This window comes from Myotis davidii, unplaced genomic scaffold (genome assembly GCF_000327345.1).
Source record: "Myotis davidii unplaced genomic scaffold, ASM32734v1 scaffold6, whole genome shotgun sequence".
Classification (NCBI taxonomy): domain Eukaryota; kingdom Metazoa; phylum Chordata; class Mammalia; order Chiroptera; family Vespertilionidae; genus Myotis; species Myotis davidii.
This window is the reverse complement of record NW_006383011.1, coordinates 14,362,981-14,371,889: the sequence shown is the minus strand read 5'-3', so window position 1 is coordinate 14,371,889 and position 8,909 is coordinate 14,362,981.

The following is an 8,909-nucleotide window of genomic DNA, read 5'->3' as shown; positions in this document are numbered from 1 at the left end:
CCCTTATCAAGATAGAAAGCGTTTCCATCACATCAGAAACTTTCCTCCTATGCCTTCACCCCCACTCTGATTTCTTTCGCCATAGATAAGTCTTGCCTGTTCTAGAATTTTATATAAAATGGAAACATACAGTACGTACCTCTTTGTGAATAGCTTCTCGTGCTCAGCACAATGTTTTTTGAGGTTCATCCACATTGTTGCATGCTCCTTTTATTGAGTTGAATCCCATTGTATGTGTGTATCATAATTCACTTTTGTGCAGTCCTGTTGCTAGACATTCGAATTGTTTCCAATTTGGGATATTATGAAAAAAGCTGTTATGAACATTTTTGTATAAATTTTTACGTGGACATGTGTTTTCATTTCCCTTGGGTAAATACCCCTGCGTAGAATAACTGCTCACAGTGAACATGTATATTTAACTTTGTAAGAAAACCCCAAGTCTCTTCTCTTCCCTGCTCTTCCACTTTTTCAGTTGTCCCTAGTTCTACATTCTGCATTTGTCCCTCAGCTTCCTTGTAGTGTCTCTTAACTTTTCCCTTTAACCCTGGGTTTCCTATAAAATAGTTTGCTCTAAAACCTGGATGAGATTCAGTTTAAATACTTTGGCAAGAATGCATCAGACGTGGTGCTCTGTAGTTCATCCCACATCTCACTGGAAAGCACATGTGGCATGGCTGCCCTACTCTTAGTTAAGATGCTCTGACTGATCAGTGGATCCAGGAGGTGGCAGCCTCATCCCCCTCCTGCTGTAAACTTCCCCACCAACCTTTCATCTAATGGTTTCAAATAATCTTTGCCTTGAAAGGCTGAATAAGACACAGTTCTTGCCAAAAAGAGATATCTAATTGAGGGCACATGTCTAATATGGTATAACTAGAGGCCCGGTGCACGAAAATTATACCCTGGAGGGAAGGGGCGTTCCTCAGCCTGGCCTGCCCCCTCTCACAGTCCGGGAGTCCTCAAGGGATGGCCTACTGACAGCTAAGGCTCGCTCCTCGTGGGGAGCGGGCCTAAGCAGCAGTCTGGCCTCCCTCTGTGGGAGGCGACTGGGCCAATCAGGGGAAGGCACTGCCCCCATCACTCCTCTGCTGCTGCTGCTGCTGCCGCCACTGCCGGCAGCTGCAGCTGCCTGCCCTCGGCACTCGCATCCACTGCGGCTTTATCTGGAAGGACACCTGGAAGATGTCCGGTCTATCTGGTCTAATTAGCATATTACCCTTTTATTAGTATAGATAGGCAATTCACAATTTAAAGAAAATTAAAGGACCTAGGTTCTAGTGCCAATAATGGTTCAGATTTTTGCAATGCTTAAGGATATCAGAGAGAGGAAAAAGAGAGAAGGAGTTAACATAGAGAAGCATGCGTGCAGGTGGTGGGGAGCAGGGAAGCCATGTAGAGCAAGAAAGGGGGTGTGCATAGAGACAGAGGCGTGCTGGGGAAACTGATTGAAAATCACAACCAGAGAAGCAGAGTGTGAGAAAGGTAAGCGGGGCCCAGGTGTTTTCTTATGGAACTAAGAATTTATTATGTTTCTAATTTATGAAGCTATCAATTTGTGGCAAAACGGAGAGGTGCCTGGAGTCAGGGAGGACAGTTAGGAGACCAGTTGTCTTGGGGAGGCCTGGTGATTGCTACTGTTTGTAGAGCTGTGGAAAAAGGCGACACAGCCTGTCCTCTTACAATCAGAGAGACCCAGGGCCTCCCCCTCCCCCCCCATTACACTGGCAAGGAAGAAGGTGGTGAGATTTGCAGTAGAGTAAGCAAATAGACAATGGGTGATGGTAAAGCATCTTTAAAAATGCAGCACACCAACAAGCACATGAAAGGATGCTCCACACCACAAATCATTAGGAAACGCAAATTAGAACCACAATTAGATACCACTTTATACCCATTATGACTATGGTTATTTTAAAAATGTCCACTTATAGCCGAAACCGGTTTGGCTCAGTGGATAGAGCCTCGGGCTGTGGACTGAAAGGTCCCAGGTTCGATTCCGGTCAAGGGCATGTACCTGGGTTGCGCGCACATCCCCAGTGGGGGATGTGCAGGAGGCAGCTGATTGATGTTTCTCTCTCATCGATGTTTCTGACTCTCTATCTCTCTCCCTTCCTCTCTGTGGAAAATCAATAAAATATATTTTTTAAAAAGCTTAATATCATCAAGATAATTTTAAAAAAATGTCTGTTTATACATGCATGAATAAATAAAATGAGGTGTATTATTCAAGCTTAAAATGCAATAAAATCTGACACATGCTATGACATGGAGGAACCCTGAAGAAGTTGGGCTAAATGAACTAAGCCAGGCACAAAAAGGCAAAGATTGTGTGATTCTACTTATATGAGACACTGGAGTAGTCAAATCAATAGAAACAAACAGAATGATGGTTGCCAGTTTTCAGTTGGAAAAGATGAAAAAGTTCTAGAGATGGGGGTGGTGATGATTGCACAACAAGGGGAATCTACTTAATGCCATTTAACTATGTAGGAAAAATGATAAATTTTATGTTAGGCATGTTTTAACACACACACACACACACACACACACACACACACACACACACACACACATTGAGGATGCCCATACTGTAGAACTCAGCAATGGACTGCCAGAAATGTTCAAGTTAAATCTTTACTTTCCACCTCTTCTACTTCTCCCCAACCCCCTGCGGAAAGGCCAGGCTTAAAAGCCAGTACATCCTGTCCTCCCATATCTAGTTTTATCACCCATTGTTCTTCAATACACATCCTTTGTTTTACAGGCAGTTTACAGGGCAACACTCCAATAGAAAGGGCAAAATCAGGATGCAGAAGCAGAAGGAGAAACAGAAGTCTCCATGCTTAAGAAAATGCACCTCTTTAATATCAAAGTGTAATAATAGGCTATCAAGATGATCAATATGAACATGTTGCTCCTGCCCCTTTCCCTTTAAACAGCTCTAATGGCATCTGTTTCATGAAGGGACAAGTCCAAACAAACTTCAAGGAGTACAATGCACCCTTTGGCTTCCTCCCCCCCTAATCTAGGACTCATTCACCTTCTGATCATTTAGGCTGAGTGGTAACAGGATTCCCACACGTGGCACTTAACAGAGAAAACAGTCTACAGTAGAGAGGAAGGACCCGGGTTCTAGTTCTGCTTCTGCAATGTCTGCCTTGTGACTTGGACAAGGTATGTCAGGGCTGTGTGCCTAACCCATCATTCTTGTGTCTCGCTGCACTGAGACAGGCAAAGCACGAGGGTACAGCCAGAGGAAGGAGTTACAAAACCTCCAAGTCCAGAATTTCTATTTTTAGTAGAGTTCCTCAAACTTACAAATCTACAGATTTTGCCTCACTGAGTACTCATTACAAAACCTGAACTTGGGAGCTAGCTGCTCAAGAGAAAATCATGTGGCGGAAAGTCCCCCCACCCCCTTTCTTTTAACTTCATGGTAGAGTGATAGGCTTTTCCCACTGAGTTAAAAATATAAATAACAACAAGGACAATATACCAAGTTGCCTTCTTTAACCCTTTTCTTATATAAACACTATTTGTTGTCCATTATCTCAGTAATCCAGAGTGGTGACCAGCCTTGGGGATTGTGGAACCAGGTCAGAGAAAATCTTTACTTAGTTATCTTTTTTTTTTTTAAAACAAACATATTTTTATTGATTTCAGAGAGGAAGGGTGAGGAAGAGAGATATAGAAACATGAAATATGAGAGAGAATCATTGATTGACTACCTCCTGCACACCCCACACTGGGGATGGAGCCCACACCTCGGGCATGTGCCCTGACCGAGAATCGAACTGTGACCTCCTGGTTCATAGGTCGACGCTCAACCACTGAGCCAGAGCAGCCAGGCTTTTCTTAGTTATGTTACTGGTTGAGTGGGGAGATGCTGGTGGGGCTAGCTGGTCTTCTGACGTCACTGTGGTAGCTGCTACATACCCACAGGTTATTATGAAGTAGAATGTATGATTTCAGGAGATAGAGCTTTGAAGGTTGAAAGAAGTTCTTGATTTTCAGATGTATGTAAATATGGAAAACACCCAACTCTATTGTACCAAGAAATACTACTCACTCAGAGACGGATGTTAACGTAAAAAACCACTGAAATCTGTGAAGAATTTTTGTGAGTTTATTTGAGCCAAAATGTCAACTTATGCTGGGAAGCAGAACCTCAAGGAATTGAGATAATGCTCCGGAAAATGGTGGGTTACATCTGTATTTATACATTGCAATCAAAGGAAAGGGACGTAGTGAGTTACATGAAATCCATTGGTGATAGACTAGAGAGGCCGGAGAAAGCAAACAGCGGGGTAGAGGGAGGGGGGGAACCCCTGGGATTGGATAAAAAGTAAAATGATGGACACATAATTAGGTGGGTGCAGGAACAATTAACATGATAATGAAGGAATTTGTGGTATCTGTCCTGGCACCCAGCATATTTGGTTGTGCCCCAGGGGGTCCAGAAAAAAGGGAAGTTACAAGTTACCCAGACACTTCAAGGGTATGTTATCATAGATGCAAAAAAACAGATAGGCTCAGTTAAGATGAAGGTTGACCTTGTCAGTGAAGATACCGGCCTAGGACATAACTGCCCACCATAACTGCTTTTAGTTAAAGTTTAATTTCAGACCATCCTTTGTGGTTACTTTAGGTCTCTGAGTTTGCAAGATTGCCATGCAGGCCTCCTCTGAGCTTGTCAGGTCAGCATGTGGCCCCTTTCATCCACACAGACAATATCCTCTAAGTAACCCAATGGTGTAATTGATGACTGTGTGTGACCACAGGAAGTTCCACACTGTTCTCTATGTACACAGAGTTGATTCCCATGATCTGCAGTAGAGTTCTATCAAATCACCGCACATACTGAATTAGCGGATAACATTGCTCCCAGGGAAAATAAAGGGGTAGGTTCCTGCAATGATCAATACATTATTTTAGGTGTGCTTCTGTTTAAAAGACACCTTATTTAATATGTATTGTTGATTTGTCAACAGTGAACTAATAGTCAACAGTTCTGTTCTCCATCACTATTCCTTCATCATGCACAAGGAAGTCCTCAAGTCTTGTTTCATCCAGATGTTTTATTGTTCAGGATGGAGTATGAGTGCTACACTCCAAAACTTTTTCTCGCTAGTGCTGTGTGATCATAAATGACTCATCCTGTGTGTGGATGTGTAGAGAAAATGGAGCTTTTTCCCTTTTCTGTGACAGACCTGGTCTTCCCCAATCTCCTCTCCATTTGAAAGGGAAAGCCTAATTCACCAGTTAATAATTTCCCAGTCTTTTCAGTCTTTTAGTTTACAACAGCCCCTCCTTTCAGAAAAGGCTCATTTGTTCTGAGTGTTATTCTATCCCTCTCAGGGGAGCGTGGGAGTGGGGAGCGGACACTGCAGCTTTGCTTAACCTGCCACAGAAGCCTTCATCTGAGGAAAACGCGATCCAGTCTCTCGCGGTTTGGTCATCACCTAGGGGTTCTCCCAGCGGATCTCCCTGTCCTATGTGCCTGTGACCTCATGCCAGAGCTGACGGACTCAGGGATGTACCTCACCCAAGTTGGGCCAGCGGGGACCTTCCGTGGGTTTTTTCCCAAACTGGAACTAAGCAACCTAGTTGCTCTCTGCAGGTAAAATGGTGAGATGAGAGGCTCAGGACCTGGGTGCTGTGTGCTCACTCTCCAGCAGAAGTAGAGGCAGCCTGGCTCAGACAGCACAGACAAAGGATGGATGCTGCAGAAGCATTATGTTCCTTGGTCCAAGCTGTACTGGAGGTCCTGCAGCTCCTCTTTTCTTCCTGTTGTTCTGTGATCCATCCATACATCTGTCTAGTGAATTCCCCCCTTTGAATGCAATCTAGTGTCAGTTTCTGACACCTGCAACTAAAAAAAGAACATCCTAAAACTGTTTGTTTTTTGTTTTGTTTGTTTGTTTGTTATTTAAATATGCTCTCTCCCTCTGTCCCGCTCACACACACATTGAGGATGGAGCCCACAACCGATTCCTGACTGGGAATCGAACTGGTGACCCTTTGGTGCACAGGACAACGATCAACCAACTGCAGCACAAGAGCCAGGGCTACAGTATGTTTTTAAATGCTTTAATGATCATCACAGAACTTGCATATTTACAATAACTCCAAGCTACTTTAAGTTACACCACTCCCCCCACAGGTATACTATGTTTATAGGTTGGCAACTATTGCTGGAAAGCATATGAGACAATCAAGATTTTTTAAAAAAAAATTTTGTTATTGTGAAATGTAACACCCATACAAAGAAGTGCACAAAGCAAAAATGTATCCCATGAGGAATTATCACAAAATTAACACCTGTATAACTATCACATAGAATTAGGAAATTGCCATCACCTCTGAAGCCCAATAGTTACTTCCCTCTTCCCTCCAAAACATAATCAAGCTCCTGACTTTACGGTTATCACTTCCTTTTCTTTCTAGTTTTATTACCCAATATGCACCCCTAAACCCTATAGTTGAATCCTGCCCTTTTTAGAACTTTATATAAACGAAGTTGTACAATATAATTGTTTTTGGATCTGGCTTCTTTTGTTCTGAATTTGATTTATCTGTAGTTCAGTTTTATAACATTGCTGTTTAGTATTCCATAATATGCATGTTCAATCTTTATTCTGTTGATAGACATTTTTTTGGCTTTTATGAATAATACTGCTATGAATATTCTTGGTGCACACTTTTTTTTTAAGTGTATGTGCAAGAGTAGACTTGCTAGATCATGAATATGTGTCTTTTCAGGTGTGTCAACATGCCAAATTCTTTTCCTAAGTAATTGTTCCAGTTTACATTCCGACCAATATTTTAGGAGAATTGATCTTGTTCCATATCGTCACCACACTTGTCTTTTTAATTTTAGCCATTTGTGTGGGTGTGCATGGTTTCTTAGTGTGGCTTTAATTTCACTTCCTCCTGATTACTAATGAAACTGAACACGCTTTTGTACGTTTAATGGCCATTTGTATATCTTCTTTTGTGAAATTCCTGTTGAAATTTATTGCCCATTTTTCTATTTGGTTGCCTTTCTCCTTACTGATTTGTAAGAGCTCTTTATATACTTAGATGAGACCTCTGTTGGATATCTATGTGGCAAGCATCTTCTCCCACTCGGCCTTGCTTTTTCACTCACTTAATGATGTCTTTGAGGAAGAGAGTCTTAACTTTAATGTATTCAGACATCAATTGGGATTTGAAAATCATGTATCTGACAGAATAACTAGATTAAGCAATGTAAAATAAATTTCTCAACTCAGTAAAATGAGCTTACACAGGCTCTATAGCCAAAGTTGCACATTCTTTCTTTGGAATGTTATTTCTGAGATATTTATAATGGGGTTTTCAATCATTTTATTTTTATATGATTAAAAAATCCCATTACATTACAAACCACAGAAATATGCATATAATATTTAATTTCACTGCTTGGTGGTTCTATGAAAAAAAAAATAGCAATAAAACTATTGTTCTTAAAGTTTTCTGAATAATAGGATATGGCTATTAATTAGCAAATAGAAAAATATAAACATCTTAAAACATTTTTAATCCTCTTACGCATTACAGTGGCTGCAAAATGCATACAAGCTCAGCTTTCACTACAAAACCCCAGGCATATTCATAGCCAAGCAAGAAACCAGGAATGCACAAATAGTTTTTTTAACTATAGAAAATGTCAAGCATTCTAATGGCTGATACACCTAACATCCCTCGATCTACTACCTAGATAATAAATGTTAACATCCTGCCATATTTACTTTAAAATTAAATAAAAAATAAAGTTATGCTCCTTTGTTCTCCTATTCCATTCCTTTCTCCTTTTCTCACTAGAAGTGGCCACTTTCCAGAATTTGATGTGTACCCTTCCCGTTCTTGTTTCCCTATTTTTAACACATGTTCATGAACAATACTGCTTAGTGCTTTTTAAATATATCCGTTCATACTATAGTATACTGCAATTTGATTTTAAATCATGCTTTGTCATGTTGACAGATACACAGATCTAGGTCATCAGTTTTAACCGTCGTGTTGTAATGTATGGCAAACGTATACTCTGAGTTTATTTCATTCCTCTATCAATGAACACTTCTGCGTAGCAATAAATGCAATGCTAGAATAACATCTAAGACATAATAGGGCCTCACAAATTATTTAATAAATGAGCAGAAGCAGGCTTTTAATTTAAGCACAAGCGGCCTAAATGTCCGACCGACTACTTCTTGTTTCCTTCTCCAGCTGTTTGTCGTTCACATCCGCCCTATTTGCACGCGTGGCGGGCGTCACTCCTGAGCCTTTTCACAGCTTTCCCCCGGCCCCCCCAGTAGGGCTCGGACGGGTGTGCGCCTGGGGGCAGCGGACGGAATGGGTGGAGAGAACACAAAGAATTTCCAATGTCAAAACATAAGACAGCAGAGGTTTGTCTGGGGTAGAGCAGGGGAGCGTGGCAGCAGCAATTGTCGTACATTTGGGGGAGGTCTGAGAGTTTACAATGCAAGGCATGTCCGGTGCTACCACACCCGGACACAGAGATAGCGGAATACAGAAGTCCTTCTCCGGGAGCCGCTCTCAAAAGCTGTAACCAGCAAATGCCAGACGGTTGCCATGGGAAACAGCGGGGGAGGGAACAGGGGGTCGGCCAGAATTCTTAATAGGCTTAGAATGTTTCTTCTTCCGGTCTTCGGCTCTTCGCAGCCACCGCCCTCTCCTCGGTCCCCCGCCCATTCTGTGTCCTCTCATCGTTCTCTTCCCCTCTTGACTCTCCGTCTCCGTTCGAAGTCGCCATCTTGGACCATGCGTCAAGATGGCGCCCCCTGGTCCTAGGGGCCGAACCCCGGCGAGCCAGCGAGGCTGCGCGCGCATGTGCTCGGGCGCGGGAGGGTGGGGCGGTGACG